Genomic DNA, 15,785 nt, shown 5'->3' with positions numbered 1-15,785 from the left:
GAGTCGCAGGCCGAGCTCCTCTAATGTGCTGGCAGAGGAGACGTGCCTACACATGTAGGGAGCTGGAAAACACTCTCCTACTTGGCCCCACGTTGACTCACCTGCCTGGGGGCCCTGGGAGGCACTCAGAATCTACCTGGTGCTGCCAACCAGCCGCCTGAGTGCTGCCGAGGAGGCTAGCCCACGCCCAAGCCCCAGAGCTGGCCGGTAACCTCCTCCCTCCTCCCTGACACGGGCCGCACATTACACTGCTGACCGAGGTACGTGGCCTCTCTCCACCCCTGCACGGGACAGCTTCCGTCTGTCACCTCTGCCCCTTTGGGGGTGGGGGGCTTGGGTCTGCCCCTCCTCCCCCTGGAAGCCTTCCCTGGTTGGCCCCTTAACCAGCTTGGTCTCTGCTTATCACTCCCCCCAGTGTCTCCTCTCCCAGCTGGCTCCAAGCCGAACTTTCTAAACTAACTGATATGGTCCAGTCAGCCTCCTCCTTCACAGGTTGGCTCTCTGGAACTGGCAGAAAAAAAACAGGGGCCTTGGCCTGGCTTTCAACCTCCCCTCCCTGCTGGGGTCTGGCTCCTGGTTCCTTCTGGGCTTCTTTCTTACCAGTCCCCCCTCACATACTCGAATCTCAGTAAAACATGTACGGTCAGTCCCCTAAACACACCGTGCTTCCTGCTGCCAGGCCTCTGCATAGCCACTGCCCTCTGCCTGCCAGGCCTCTCCTCTCTCTCATTCCCCCTTCCTCCCCACCAACTCTTCAGCTCACATGCATCTTCCTCCAGGCAGCCTTCTCGGACTTCACTGTGACCTCTCCTCTGTGCTCCCCAGCAGCACCCTGCACGACCTTCTAGTATCTCATCCCAACATAGTGACTGGCAGCCAAGGGCAGCTGTGTGACCTTCACAAAGTCATGCCACTTCCTTTCTGTGGGTTTCTCGTCTATCAAGTGGAGACGATGATGGTACCTGCCCCATAGGGTCTTTATACATATCAACTCAAATGAGACACAGAAAGTCCTCCGTCCAGTGCTTGCAGAGAGGCAGCTCGGTAAACATGAGCGTGGGTGGTTGGTGGGTGGGTTCAGAAAGCCCTGAACCCCGTCATACTGAGAATGACAGAAGACGGGAAGGGAAGCAACAATTAGAAGGACCTATGACATGCCAGGTGCCGGGCCTGGCACTTGCTGGCACACAGTACGTCCTTGACTCTTCCCCACTGCACAGTGCAGAACAACTGTGACGTGGGGAGGGAACACGCTCAGAGCCCTACACCTGGTAAATAACGAAGCTCAGATTGCAGCCCAGGTGTATCGATGCCCAGAGCTTATGGTTTCGCCATGACAACACGTAAGATGGCAGCCCCAACCTGCTCCATCCTTCCCGCCACAGGCCTCACCTCTCGGCTGGGTTAACGGGCCAGCTCACTCACTCCGATCTTCTCTAAGCACCAAGATCAAAACAGACCAGAACCTTGCAGCTGGCCCTAAGCTGCGCAGGGTGACCAGTCTGGGTAAGTCCCAAGCCGAGGAGACCCAGTGTGCCTGAACAATTTGCTGATCTCATCACATAAAGCTTAGGACAAAGTTAATCCGTCTCACTTAATGATATTTGTAATGGTAATGACGGAGCTGTCTCATAATTAGGCTCAACCAGGAAGCAGCTCGTGGAAATGGCTGTACTTAGTATCTGTGTTACAGAGGTGGGTAGTGAGGGCAGGGAAGAGGGAGGGGGAAGAAGGTGGGGCTGGAAGTTTTGGGGACTCCTTGGATCCATGAACTGAGGGTGGTTGGGGCCCTCACAGTTGTGCCAGATCCCGCGCCAACCAACTCAGGTGAATGATCCTGTTTAACACTCATGATAACAGGCCCCCATTCTCTGTGATGTGGCCCCCATTCTCCCTTTTCTAAAGCGAGGAAACAGGCTCAGAGAGGTCCATTCACTTGTCCAAGGTCACACAGCCAGGGAAGAACAGAGCCAAGGTTCACACAGGGCTGCTCATCTCCCCATCCGGCCCAGGTGGTGTTCTAGACAGTAGGCTTGGGTGTGGGCTGGGAGGCAGGAGATCTACATCTGGCCCCAAGTCGGATGCTGACTTCCCCTCAGGACACAAACAGGGTGTGCCTGTCAAGCTGGGCATGGCTGAAAGCATGGACTTGGGAGCTGGGTTCCTTGGATTCTAATGTTGGGGCAAACCGCTTTGCCACCCGAACCTCAGTGTCCTCATCTGTGAAATGGAGACAAAAGTGTTGCCCTCAAAGGGGTGGGAGGGTTCAACAAGCTAAAAAACCTAGAACAGTGCCTGAATATTTTTATTACCTATGGGGAAAGCATGGGCTTTGAAGTCAGTTTTTCCACCTGTAAAATGGGGAGGCAGTTTGCTAGATTAGAACGGTGGTTCACAAGCACATATATTTTTAACCCCATAGAGCCCTTTATTTTGAAGAGTTAACATTGCCAGGTGCCGGGGTGGCTCAGTCGGTGAGGCATTCGACTTGATTTTGGCTCAGGTCATGATCTCATGGTTCACGAGTTGGAGCCCTGCATCAGGCTCTGCGCTGACAGTGCGGAGCCTGCTCGGGATTCTCTCTCTCCCTCTCCCTCTCTGCTCCTCTCCCCATGTGCCCATGCACACAGGCACACTCTCTTTCTCTCTCAAAATAAAGAAATGAACTTAAAATAAATTAATTAAAAGGTTGCCATGGCAACCCAACCCAAACTACAAAAGAGATCTAAGCGGAGTTGCCACTTACGTTCAATGATCCCCTATCTTGACCCCAAACTGGCTTCCTCAAGGGCTCCACGGGGTGGATTTTGAAAATCACTCATTTATATTTCTTCCTGAGAACTACTGGCTCTAAAGCTCTGAGATCGAAGATGATGTGGATACAGGAAGTGGTGGCCCGGGGCTCGGGTGGTGTTTGCCCCGCGGGGTGGGCGCATGGGGGCTGTGGGGCAGGCTGGGCCGTGCCCACAGTGGAGCTCACAGGGACCTGCCGCCTGCCACCATTCTAGCCGATAGCTGTCTCCCCCAGTGGAGGCTGGGAGACAAGGGGAAGGGGCGCCTGAGTGGAGCATGTGACTCTTCAACTCTTGATCTCGGGGTTGTGAGTTTGAGCCCCACGTTCGGTGTAGAGATCACTTAAAAATAAAATCTTAAAAAAAAAGAAGAAGAAGAAGGGAAACAGCCCTGGACCCACATTCCAGCCCAGCCATGTGGCCTCCAGCAGGTCACAGCACCTGTCTGGGCCTCACTGTCCTCAACTGGAAGACACGAAATGATAACACCATTCTCATCTGGTGACATCAGGCCAGAACTGAATCATGCGCATGTAAAGCCTTTGCAATTGTGAAAGACTGCCCCAAATTGACCCTTTTTGCTGATTTCTAGTAGATTATTTTTTCTTCCTAGGAGCACAGAGTCTGGAGCCAGACTGCACAGGGTCAAGTCTCAACTCCACCACGTACTGGCTGAGTCCCCAGGGTTCAGATACTGAGCCTGTTTCCCCCTGTGCAAAATGACAACATAAGGGCCTTAGCATAGTGCCTGACAAACAGCAAGTGCTCAGCAAGTGTTGGCAGCTCTTGAGTCTGAGGAATAACTAAAGACAAACTTGCTCGCTAGCGCCCTCATCCAGTGTAGACACAGCTGAAGAAGGGTGAGGGACTCCTGATCCTCTGAAGCACGCAGCTTCAGATGCAGCAGTTGGCAGGTTTTGGTTCTGTGCTCAAGCACGGATCAAGCTAGACTGGGGATTTGTCTGTCCTCGTTTATTTATTTTTGGGACAGAGAGAGACAGAGCACGAACGGGGGAGGGGCAGAGAGAGAGGGAGACACAGAATCGGAAACAGGCTCCAGGCTCCGAGCCATCAGCCCAGAGCCTGACGCGGGGCTCGAACTCCCGGACCGCGAGATCGTGACCTGGCTGAAGCCGGACGCTTAACTGACTGCACCACACAGGCGCCCCTGTCCTTTGACTTTAAAAGTCCAGTTCGACTCAATAGCTGTTTCCCAGCGGTTCCGCGGTACCTGTTTACTGAGTACCTAACATATGCCAGGCCCCCAGCACAACCCTGCGTGGTGGGTAGCACTGTCCCCATTTGACAGATGAGGAAACTGAGGCTCAGAGAAGTGACGTGACCGCCCCAAGGCCAGGCTGCCCCTTCACAATGCACGGGATGTGGAGCCAGGCCCAGAGGTCTCCCCTGGTGTGGAGCCTGCCAGAAGGCTTGTGAAGGCCTGGGGTATCAGCCCATGTGACTTGCTGCTCTGGTGGGAGGTGGCATTCTCAGAGTGAGGACACCCAACCAGCACACGTCTTATGCAGGAAACCACCTTACCCAGAGGAGAACCAGCAGCCCGAGAGGCCGGGCCATGTCACCTCCTCCGAGAGGTCCTCCTTAGCCAGTCCTGCCACCTCATCCCTGCTCTGGCCCATGGCCCACAGTCCTTTGCTGTGCACCAGAATGATGTGAAGCACCCTACATACATCACTCATTTACTCCTGCCAATGACTTTCTACCTCTCTGAGCCTGGCTTTCTCACTGGTAAAATGGGGGACATAAGATAAGAACACATACCTTGGGGTGCCTGGGTGGCTCAGTCGGTTAAGTGTCCGACTTTGGCTCAGGTCATGATCTCGCGGTTTGTGGGGTCGAGGCCCGCGTCGGGCTCTCTGCTGTTAGGGCAGAGCCTGCTTTGGATTCTCTCTCCCTCTCTCGCTGCCCCTCCCCCACGTGTGTGTGTGTGCGTGCGTGTGTGCGCGCGCTCTCTCTCTGTCTCAGAAATAACCATTAAAAAGAAAAAGAATACATATCTCAAAGGTGGGTGTGAAGATCAAATTGGGAAAAAACAAACAAACAAAAACAATGGCAAATGCTTATTTATCACTTACTTCATGCCAGCCTGGTTCAGTGACACACACAACAGACAGGAGGGTCTGGCCTGTCCCTGCCCTTCCCGTCAAGCTTCTGGGACACTTGCCTGCCAGGGACCACAGACCCTCTTTCCCCACCACACCAAGTCCTGAGGGATAGGACCAAACGGAGCACGTTTGGCTCCTGGCCGTGCCCTCTCTGGGCCTCAGGTTCCTCTTGTGCCCCCCCCCCCCCCCCGCCTCCCCAAGGTGGGAGGGGATGATACAAACGCAGCACTGTTTTGCCTGATGATTCTTATCTTCCTTCCCCAAGTGATAGGCTTGTCTGGACGATGATGTGCGGAAAGGAGGCCAGGGCGGGGGCGGGGCGGGGGGGCATGGGTGCACCGTCCAGGATGCTCCTGCCACCAGCTCCCCAGGGCGGCAGCAGCCTGGCCTGGCCATAGGCTCCCCTGGCTGATTCTTCCCTTCTCCCCTGCCCCCCCCCCAGCCTGGGCTCTCCCCCTGCCGGGTTCCTGCTACTTCTGCCCCCACTTGCCCAGCGCTCCCTGACAGCCTCATCAAGGGGCAGCCAGCCTTCTATCTTCCCAACCCCGCCCCTGGCTGCTTTCCCGGCACTTCCTGAAATCGGGACTCCACCAACTGACAGCCAAGGTGTCTGAACTTGAAAACTGCCCGTGCCAGGGCAGTCCTGGCAGGCGGGGCCGAGGTGCACTCTCACTGCCTGTCCAGGGTGGCTAGCGACATTGCACCCCAAGTGGTGTGCCCGCCCCTGGCGGCCTCTCCCTTGCACCCTGCCTCCCGAGGGGAATGTGGGTGGTGGTGAGGAGCGCAGACTTGGGAATCAGCCAGGGGTCAAAGCCCAGCCAAGTCCTCACTCTCTGTAACCCTGGGCAGGTCCCTTAATCCCTCCCTATGGTGCAGCTTACTCATCTGTAAAATGGATTTATTAATAAATTGTTAGGGGGGTTAGATGACTTAATAACATCAAGCACTTAGGACAGGACCTCAAACAAAGGAATCACTTAACAAATATCAGCTATTACTATTACTAACATGCTGATTAGCCCGAGGCAGGACTCACAACACGGGAAGCCCACGGGTCTGGCCCACAGATGCGAATTATTCGGCCTGCGGTGCAGTACAAGGTTTTGAAATACCAACATTTAGGAGACTTTACATGAAAATCAGTATTTTCAGCTTTCCCCTGGAGCCGAGGAGTGGCTGCCCCCTTGGCACAGGCCACGAGTCCCCGGGACACCACAGCCCTCCCACCCCACCCCTTCCGGGCTCCTCTGCAATGTGGCCCGGGGTCAGCTGCCTCTTGTCATCATGCTAGTGCTCTGTTTTTTGTAACGAAGAGAAAGAGAAGAATTTCTTGTACCCTTGTCTTAGTCAAAAGTGGGAAAATACCGGGGTGCCTGGGTGGCTCACTCGACTAAGTGTCCGACTTGGGCTCAGGTCATGATCTCTCGGTTCGTGAGTTCGAGCCCTGCATCGGGCTCTGTGCTGACAGCTCGGAGCCTGGAACCTGCTTCGGATTCTGCGTTTCCCTCTCTCTCTGTGTTTCCCCCACCCTGCCGCTCGTACTCTTTCTCTCTCAAAAAAAAATAAATAAAATGTTAAAAATTAAAAAAAAATGTAAGGTGGCAAAATACCTTACGTGAGGCTTAAACAGGGCAAAACAAATCTATGGTGACAGATGTTAGAATATAGCAGTTGCCTCTGAGGACAGGACTTACTGGAAAGAGGCAGGAGGGAACTTTCTGGGGGAATGGAATGCTCTGGAAATGTCCCGTATCTCGAGCCCACTGTGTTTTCACGGGTGTCTACCTTTGTCAAAACTCATCAAACTGTTTGCTTCCGGTCTGTGCCTTTCACTCTATGAAACTTACACCGTGATAAGAAGAAAAAAGCGAAAACGGAAAGATGGGGCAGGAGGGTCTCACGTTTCAAAGCAAACGGTGAGTGATTCCTTTGTGGTGTAAAGAGAACACCCGTGAATTTAATAGACTGGCAAACGCCAAAGAAGACACAGCCTAAGGTGCCCCCAGGAAGACAAGTGGGTCCCCCTGCTCATATTTGAGCTGGAGACCTATGGTCTAAGGCCATGACTGATCTTCAAAGAACTGCACACAGACCCGTGACGTGCAACACAGAAGCCAGCAAGCCACATGCGGTACTGAAACTAAAGTCAATTAAAATAAAATTAAAGTAAAAAATTCAATTCCTCATTTGCACCAGCCACGTTTCTTTCTTTTTTCTTTTACTGTTTATTTATTTTTGAGAGGGAGAGAGAGCATGAGCAGGGGAAGGGCAGAGACAGATGGAGACACAGAATCCGAAGCAGGCTCCAGGCTCCGAGCTGTCAGCACAGAGCCCGACGCGGGGCTCGAACTCGGGAGCGGTGAGATCAGGACCTGAGCTGAAGTTGGACGCTTAACGGACTGAGCCACCCACGTGCCCCTGCACCAGCCACGTTTCAAGGGCTCAACAGCCATGCGTGGTTGATGGACGGCACAGACACGGAACACTTCCCTGTCGCAGAAAGTTCTATTGAACAGCACTGGGGTACGCGCTAGTTACAAAGCTGCAGTAACTTCCAGATCACCCGCCAGGGTGGGCACCGTGATCACAGCCTCACAGCAAACGACACAGAGTTAGGTGCTCAGTAAACATGAGTTGAATGAACAAATGAAGGCAGAAGAAGCAAACAGTGAGGCCCGGGTTTGAAACCCAGGACTCTGGTCCTTGACGACTGTGGGGCCTCCAGCAAATCTCCCCTGTGAGCCTTGGTGTTGTGTAGAGACGCTGCCACAGCACTATCTCCCTCCCAGACCTGGGCACGTAAAACCAGTGTCCTCACGGCCGCTCAGAGGACCAGGGGCCTGCGGGAGAACTGATGTGCCAGCAGGCCCATTCTGGAGTCCAGAACAGGTGGGAGGCATGGGAGTGATGGGCGGGGCCGCTGGGGGTGTTTCTGTTTGTGAGAGTAGCTTTTGAACCTGGGGGAGGGGGTGGCAGTGATCAAGAAAACAGGCTGGGCCCAACTCTGCGGGCTCAGGAGGGAGGGCTGCTGAGCATAGGGAAAAATCTACGTTAGCCCCCACGCCTGGCTGCCAGAACTTGAGCTGAGAAACAGCATCAGACACCCACCGACACTGCTGTGGTCACAGTGGCTGAGACAGGAGCTGCCTGGATCCCTAGAGAGACCCCACTGTCCTCAGGGTGCGGACCCCTATCAGGGCAGGCCAGGATGGGGCCCACCATGGGTTCTGTCGCGAGCGGAGAGGGCTGGCTGGGCCCTGAGCGAGGTGCTGGCCGAGGTCCGTCTTCCCAGCACCCGTCTGTCCCCCTCTCCATCCACACGGGAGCTGCTAGAAGCGGGGGATGTCAGTGCCCATCCATCTGTTTGCTTATTCAGCAAATCTTTATTCAGCACCTACTGTGTGCCAGGGAATGAGCTCCGTGCTTCATGTACACCATTGAACAAGACAAAGTCCTTGTCAGGAGCGTGGATTTTAATTGGTGAGACCAACGCTAAACAATGTTGCTAAGAGTTATAATAACAGCGTCTAGCGTTTATTGAGTGCTTACTGTGTGCCAAGCTCTACAAGTGCTAATTTTTAATGCATTTCTTATTTCATCCTAACAAAAATAATAATATGTGTTATTAATGACCCCATTTTATAGGTGACGAAACTGAGGCACAGAGAGGTTATGGCCAAGATTGTGTGGCTCTAAGTGGTGGCACTTGAGATTTGAACACAGGCAATCCGACTCTAGAGTCCCTAACCCTACGCAGTATCCTGAATGCCTCACTGCAGAGGCAGTGACCGACTGCCTCACTGGGTCATAACGTACAGCAGGGTGGCGTGGTAGTGAACTCCTGGGGAGGGGTCAGGGAAGGCCTCTGTGAGCAGGTGACATGTAGACTGAAAGCAGAATGACAGGTGTCAGCTGGGAGAAGGGCACTTCAGGCAGAGGGAACAGCAAGAACAAAGCCCCAGAGACAGCACCAAGCATTGTGTGCACGAAGCAGAAACAAGGGCAGTGTGGTTGGAGGGAAGTGAGCCTTGTCCGAGCCCCATCCCGTCCTATCCTACAGATGAACTAACCGAGGCCCCAAGAGGAAGCCCCCTGAGTAAGCTGAATCAGGGGTACGGCCAGGACCAGAAGCCAGGCCTCTGGACCCTCAGTCCAGCGCTCCTTCCAAAGCCCTGCATGCCTTCGCCATGAATGCTAAGGGCTGAGTAGTGAGGACCGAGCCTGCCTGGGCCTAGAATGGCCAAGGGCAGCTGACGGCCCATGGCGTCCCTGCATCCAGACCCTCTCCCTTCTAGGTCCGGGGTGTCAGCTCCTGGGCCACCTGCTGCTCAGGACTCCTGTCCACGTTTCCACAGCCAGGGTCGTGCGACACTGGCTGCCGCGCGTTATCTCTCCTCACGGGGGTTCACTCCCCTTAATTCGCTTTTCTCTTCACAGCAACTCTGAGGGGTGGGAGTCAGGATCTCCATGTCATGGGTGGAAACACAGATTTTGAAGTGGGACACATCCAGCTTAGCTGTTCGGGAACTGTGACCCTGAGCCAGTCTTGACACCTCTTGGAGCCTCAGTTTCCCCCTCCACACCATGAAGATAGTAGCAGCTTCCTTGCAGCGTTGACAGGAGTGGCCACTGAGACACTGTGTGGAAAGTGTCACCTGCAGTGGCTGTTCAAACATAAAAGACGGCACTCAAACATCATCGTTGTGCCCACTGACACGAGGACGTTGGGAGCATGGGGGCACCTTGCCACCAGCTCTGGGGCTCCAGTTCTAGAACAGAGTGTGGCATTCTTTGACCCACTGATGAAAACAACTTGGGGCTGGGAGCTCTGCCTCACCAGCCCAGCCCAGCCCTGCCTCGATGGTGGTGCCCCCTTTGGGGGAGGGGGGGGCTGCCGTTCCAGACAGGAAATGGGAAGGGACAGATAAGCCTTTGTGGGCCCAGGAGAGAGGCCCCCGTCCACTTGGGAGCCTGGGCCTGCCGTGAGCATCCTTGTGGGGCAGAGATGTGGGAGAAAGATCTTGGTTCAAAAGAGAGGAGGAGGCTGGCTCACTGGTTTCCCAAGACCCCAGTGGGTCACATCCCTTCTGGTTCCTCCCAGAGGGTTCAGAACGGGTGACCTCTAGAAATCTGCCTGCCCCACTCCCGCACAGAACCATCACCCAGCTCCTCCCACCCACATGGGAACCGCCACCCTTCCCCTAGAGCACGCCTTCTACTTCTCTAACTCCGGGCCTTTGCTTACGTGGTCTCCTCCACCTGGAGAACCCTGTTCCCTGCTGTAGTCACAGAGGCCTCATCTTTTTCTTTTGAGGCACAACCTAGATGGTGTTTCCTTTGCCCCTGGCTGAAGTGCCTCCTTCCTTAGTGCTTTCCTTGTACAAGCATTTATGAAGGCTCTCAAGACTGACTGGCCTCCTCTCTCCCATATCCTGCCAGGGCCAGAAAGGGGGGCAGAATCAGAAGCCTTAGTCCCCTTAGTCTCTGACCCCAGAGACCACTCGTGTAGGATTCCCAGGGGCTGCTGGGCTCCTCCCTTGGAGGAATGGAAAAACACTCTCACTGGGGAAAATTCCTTCTGTAAACTGGAGATAAGATGAGGAAAGGTGTCCTGTGGGAAGGGCCAGAAGACCTGAGCTCTGGGGTGTGTTCCAGAATCCCTAGGTCAGGGATGAGGCTGAAGAGGCAGGAGTGAGGCTGTCCAGAGCCTGTCACATGGATCTAGGAAATGCGGCTGTGCAACCCTGGGCAAGTCACTTAGACTCACTGAGCCCCAAACTCCTCGTTTGTAAAATGGGGTTGGTACTCCCTGCCTCCGTTAAATAGAAGGGGAGCCCTTGGCACGTGGGAGGTGCTTGAGCCTGAGGCAAGCAGGGGCCACGGACTGATGCTGACAATACCCAGGACTCCCCTTCCTGCCACCCAGGGCCTCCCCTGTCAGAAACGGCTTTAAAACTCTCCAGTACCTGGGCTGGAAGCCAGAGCTCCTTCGTGTTATCGACCTCCTGCCGAGGGCTTAGCCAGACCCAGCTGGAGTCTGTCATTCACTGTTTCTGGAAACTGCAGGACAGGGAGTGCCCAGCAGGAGCCTGGCTCTAGCTCCTGGCTGGCTGGGACTGGAAATGGGCCAGGGGAGCACCCCACCGCCTGTGAGAGAATCCACAGGACCCTCCCGGCTTCCCCTGTTCATCATCCAGCTACACCGGGGCTCCCACGGGTTGGGCATGGACATGTGTCGTCCCCACTGGAGCACAAGGCACAGAAGTTCCACAGAAAGAACTCTGGGCCGGAGTCAGGGGTGGTCACCCCTGCTCTGTGGTTAAGAAGATAAACTCTAGAGCTAAACTGCTTGGGTTCAAATTCTGGCTCCGTTGTTTACCCACGACACAACCTTGAGCAAGTTACTCAACCTCTCTGTGCCTCCATTTTCTCACCTGTAAATTGGGGAAATAACAGTAGCTACCTCACTGGGTTGTTAGGAGGATGAAATTTGTTCTTTGTGAAGTGCTCACAATGGTGCCTGATACACAGTAGCGGACTGGTTAGCTGCATGGATGGATGGATGGATGGATGGGTGGATGGATGGGTGGATGGATGGATGGATCAATGCATCCAAGCTCTGCACATGAGGCCCTTTAACATCTGCCCAGGCATCATCATCTGCCACCCCCTAGGCAGGTCATGATCACGTCTTTCCCCCAAGCTTCCTTTGCCTGGCAAAACCTTGCCACTGCTATTTGTCTCCCCAAACCCCTTCAACACCTAGTTCAAATGTCACCTCCTCTGTGAAGCCTCCTTGGTCAAGACCCTCAGCCTTGTAAGTGACAGAAACCCAGAAAGAACTGGGTTTTGTATCAAAGCAAACAGCCTGACTTGCACTGCCTGAAAGGGAGGGAGGCTCAGGCCTGAGACAGGAAGAGACCCAGGAGCTCAGAGGATGCTGGTGGGTTCTCTCCCCTCCCCCTCCTCCCCTTGGTGTGTTACCCTGATTCTCACCTCCTGAGTTGAGATCGGGCAGGCTCACCCGATCTCTTCTCTAGAGAAGAGAACCCTCTTCTAGAACCTCTCTTCTAGAGAAGAGAACCCTCCTTTCTCCCTGTGTTGAAACACAGTCCTAGGGAACAAGTCTGATTGGCCAGGCCTGGCTCATGTGTCCTCCTGGTGAAGAAGCAAGAGGCAAGGCCCTATGATTGGCACTGACTACTCCCAAGGGGCTGCCGTTAGCAGGAGGAGAGGGAAGAGCAGCTAGACAGACACCATCTGTGTCCATGCCGTGGCCCTGGCACCCTGGCTCTGCAAATTCCTTCCCCTGTGCTCCCATGGCACCCTGCACACCCCCACCAGATCCCACCATGCTGCCGGATGACCTGGGACTGGGTACGTGGCTGTCCCACCTGCTGGACCAGGCAGTCTTAAAGGGCCACGGCTCTAGTTACCCTGGCGTCCCGGCATTCAGCTCTGCCCCCTTGAAGGTAAACCGCTTTCAACAAATGAGGAAGATGAGGGTCATCTGGGTGGCTCAGTTGGTCGAGCATCCGACTTCAGCTCAGGTGGTCTGTGGGTTCGAGCCCCGCGTCGGACTCTGTGCTGACGGCTCAGAACCTGGAGCCTGCTTCGGATTCTGTGTCTCCCCCTCTCTCTGCCCCTAACCCGCTCACACTCTCTCTCTCAAAAATAAATAAACACTAAAAAAAAAAAAAAAAAAAAAGAGGAAGAAAAGACACAAGGAGAAGAGGCAGTTGCCCACGGGGCCAACCAGGATCTTTTGATCCCACCGGGATCCTCTGCCTGCAATCGTCTAAATCACCTTTTTTTAAAAAAAGAAACCTCTGACAAGGACACTGGAACCCATCCCTCAGGAAGCTGGTGCACCCGTGGGAAAGGACTCCAGCTTTGCGGTGAGTTGGACCGATGTTCCAACCAGCTTCTTGCGAAGACACACGATACTATGGTCAAGCGGGTGGTTGTGAGGAGTAAGAGAACGTGGACAAAGTGTGCGGCGTGCGGTAGGGCCTGGAGGGATGGGGGCCACGGCTTTCAGAGTGGGGCTCCCTGCCCCTCTCAGGGCCACAGTGGGTCTGGCCGGCTGCCCGCCTGCAGGACCCAGAGGGTCACAAGCCCGGCAGCTCCCCTCACCGCACGTGCAGGGGCGTTCCGGGCGTCCACCCGCGCCTCCGTTCGGCAGGCCCATGCCACACGGGCTTCTGGGGCAAGCCAGCATCGCCAGGTGGCGCGGCCCTTTCCCTGTACGTCGTCACCCTCACGGGGGGGCAGGACGGCATGGCAGCAGGAGAGCGGTGGACTCGGGACCCAGGAGGCCCGGGGTTCGGATCCCAGCTCTGCCTCCTCCTACGTGTCTGACCTGGGCAAGTGGCACGACCACCCTGTGCCTCAGTTTATCAGGAGAAGGGGACACCACGAACACCGCTCTCACGTGTGGCAGGAGAAAGAGCGAAAGCCCCTGAGGCACTCGGTACTGCTCTTTGCTGGATTCTGGCGCACATCCGCGGGGTGGGTGCCACCACTGGCTCCCATTCCGCAGATGATAAAACCGCAGAGCCAAGGCCAGACGCCAAGCCTGTCTGCCGCTGAACCCCCTGTTGTTTTCCCTCCGCCCCTCTGCCCCCCGCTATTCCCTCCCGGACTTTGAAATCCTGTCTCGGCAGGAAGTGCTGGTCCCCACCTGCCACACTGCCCAGGCCTCGTGGGAGGGTGACGCCCCCACGCAGCCCCGGCCAATCAGGGTGGACTCTTGCCAAACCAGATGCTACCGAGCTGGCGTTGCCTCAGTGACCAGGAATGTCCGCCTCACAAAGCCCACCCCAGGCTCGGCGGCCTCGCATCTGGTCCCCATTACCCCCCCTCACCACACATGTGTCGCGCTTGCCCGGGAGGCTGGGGGGAGCCTGGGAGGAAATGCCGAGCAGGGAGAGGAGGCCCGACTCCTGCTGACAGTGGGGGGAGCAGGGGCTGTGCTGGCTCAAGAGGACACATGCTGCCCCATCTGCAGCCTTGGCCCAGAGTGGTCCCCAGGCGCAGAGCGGAGCCGAGGAGGGGGCGGAGAACCAGAGACAGGGACACGACAGGAAAGGGAGCGGAGGGGTGCCTAGGGGGCGGGAAGGTGCAGGCCACGATTCCGCGGCACAAGCTCTCCCCCCATCTAGCAGTGGGAAGAGCAAAGGTTGTGGACCCCTGTGACTTACTGCTGCGTGATCCTGGGAGAGGGGCCTCACCTCTCTGAGCATGTTTCCTCATCTACCCAACGGGGATGCAAACCTACGTTGCGGGGCTGGCTGGTAAGAAATAAGGAGGTAACTCACAAAAAGACAAAGGCACACAGGAATTCGAGTTCTACCACCTTCTAAGGGCACGGGCACAGCAGCGTTCTGGCTCCTGGAGAGGCAGTATGGGTGGCCAGAATGACCCCAGGGTTCAACCTGAGTGTGACCTGTGTCATGCAGGTGGCAGCAGTGAAGGCCCCGCTGCTGCGAACGAGTAACAGCAGCCACGGCAGCAGCCACGAACACCACTTCGTGAGCAAGGACTTCATTCCAAGGTCCTGTGCCAACGACTACCCCGCATGACAGGCGAGACGCGGAGACACAGAGAGGTTAAGTAACCAGGCCCAGGCCACACAGCCGGCGAGAGGCCATCATTCAAACCCAGGTCTACCCAGCTCTTAGGCACCACAGGATCCTGCGGCACAGCGTGGGAATTCTGGCCCGGGAGGTGTCCCTGCCTGGGGCAGTCACCAGCACCCAGCGGCATTCCCAAACCCCCTCCTGGGCCCCCCGAACTCCTGGCTCTATAGTTATCCAGCCCAGCTCCTCCTCCTCCTCCTCACCCTAGGGCTTGGCTCCTGGTCAGCCAGCCCAGGAGCCAATTTGCAACTGCACAATTAACAATTGGGAACGTTTCTTCTCTTCCAGGGGACAGAACAGCACAAGCCGTGGTGACAGGGATGCAGCGGGACCACCGCCAGGACCCTTGAGGTCTGTCCTTCATCCCTGCCAGGCTGGGGACACCCCTTTCCTGACCCAGTCCAGCCAGGAAATCAAGTGTGAGGCACCCCTCTCTGTCGTGTGTTCCTTTCCCATCTGACTCTTACCCTCCACCCCCACCAGGAAGACTTCTCGAATGCGCCAGCCCGTAGTCCTCGCGTGCTCCTCTGACCCAGGCATCACTGATTCTCAATTTGTCTATTTAGTCAGCACCGGGCCTGCACCAACTCACAGGGTCATGTATCTCTATCAAACTGTAAGTAACCAGCATTTGTTTGTTTGTAAGACACCCTTCTCAACACCAAGTCTAATACAGGACATACAGAGGTTGCCTGACCCATAACTTACTTCTTAGCTTGGAGAACTCTTACTCACCCTTCAGAACCCAGACCAAATGTCATCTCCTCCATGAAGTCCTCCTCTGTGTCCTAAGCTGCCCCAACTGTGTGCACCTTTAGTGATCAGTATGTATCTCTAGTTGAAATACCCTCCCCCCCCCACCATACTGTAATTAATAACAACCTTGTGGGCACTGTGCTAAGGTTGTTATACTCAATTCTGAAGCTATCAATAGCTCTGCAAGAGAGAGCCACTATCCCTATTTAACAGATGGAGATGATAAAGCTCAGAGAGCTTGACAGACTTACCTAATGTCACACAGCTAGTAAGTGGCAAGCCAGGCAGATCAGGCTGCCTCCTGGGTGATGGGGCTCTCCCACCACGTGCATCTGGATCCTAAGCCTAGCACGGTCCCAACCTTTGCAGTTCCCCCGTGGATCGGCCCCAGACGTGAGGTGCCACTCACCACCAACCCCATGGTGGCCTTCAGACCAAAGTGACAATCAGCTGGCCCTGCCTCACTCGAC

The 15,785-nt window shown here is 55.5% G+C and overlaps 1 protein-coding gene across 2 annotated transcripts in view; it reads right to left on the bottom strand.

Annotated features, from left to right (window-relative positions):
• Nucleotides 1-15,785, bottom strand: part of ECE1 (endothelin converting enzyme 1) — a 115,852-nt gene that overhangs the window by 68,999 nt on the left and 31,068 nt on the right. The window lies entirely within an intron of this gene.

Source organism: Lynx rufus, unplaced genomic scaffold, assembly GCF_022079265.1.
Source record: "Lynx rufus isolate CCGP_SWC_20201006 ecotype Redwood Valley unplaced genomic scaffold, mLynRuf1.p SCAF_2, whole genome shotgun sequence".
Lineage (NCBI taxonomy): Eukaryota > Metazoa > Chordata > Mammalia > Carnivora > Felidae > Lynx > Lynx rufus.
This window is presented reverse-complemented; position numbering and strand designations above follow the sequence as displayed.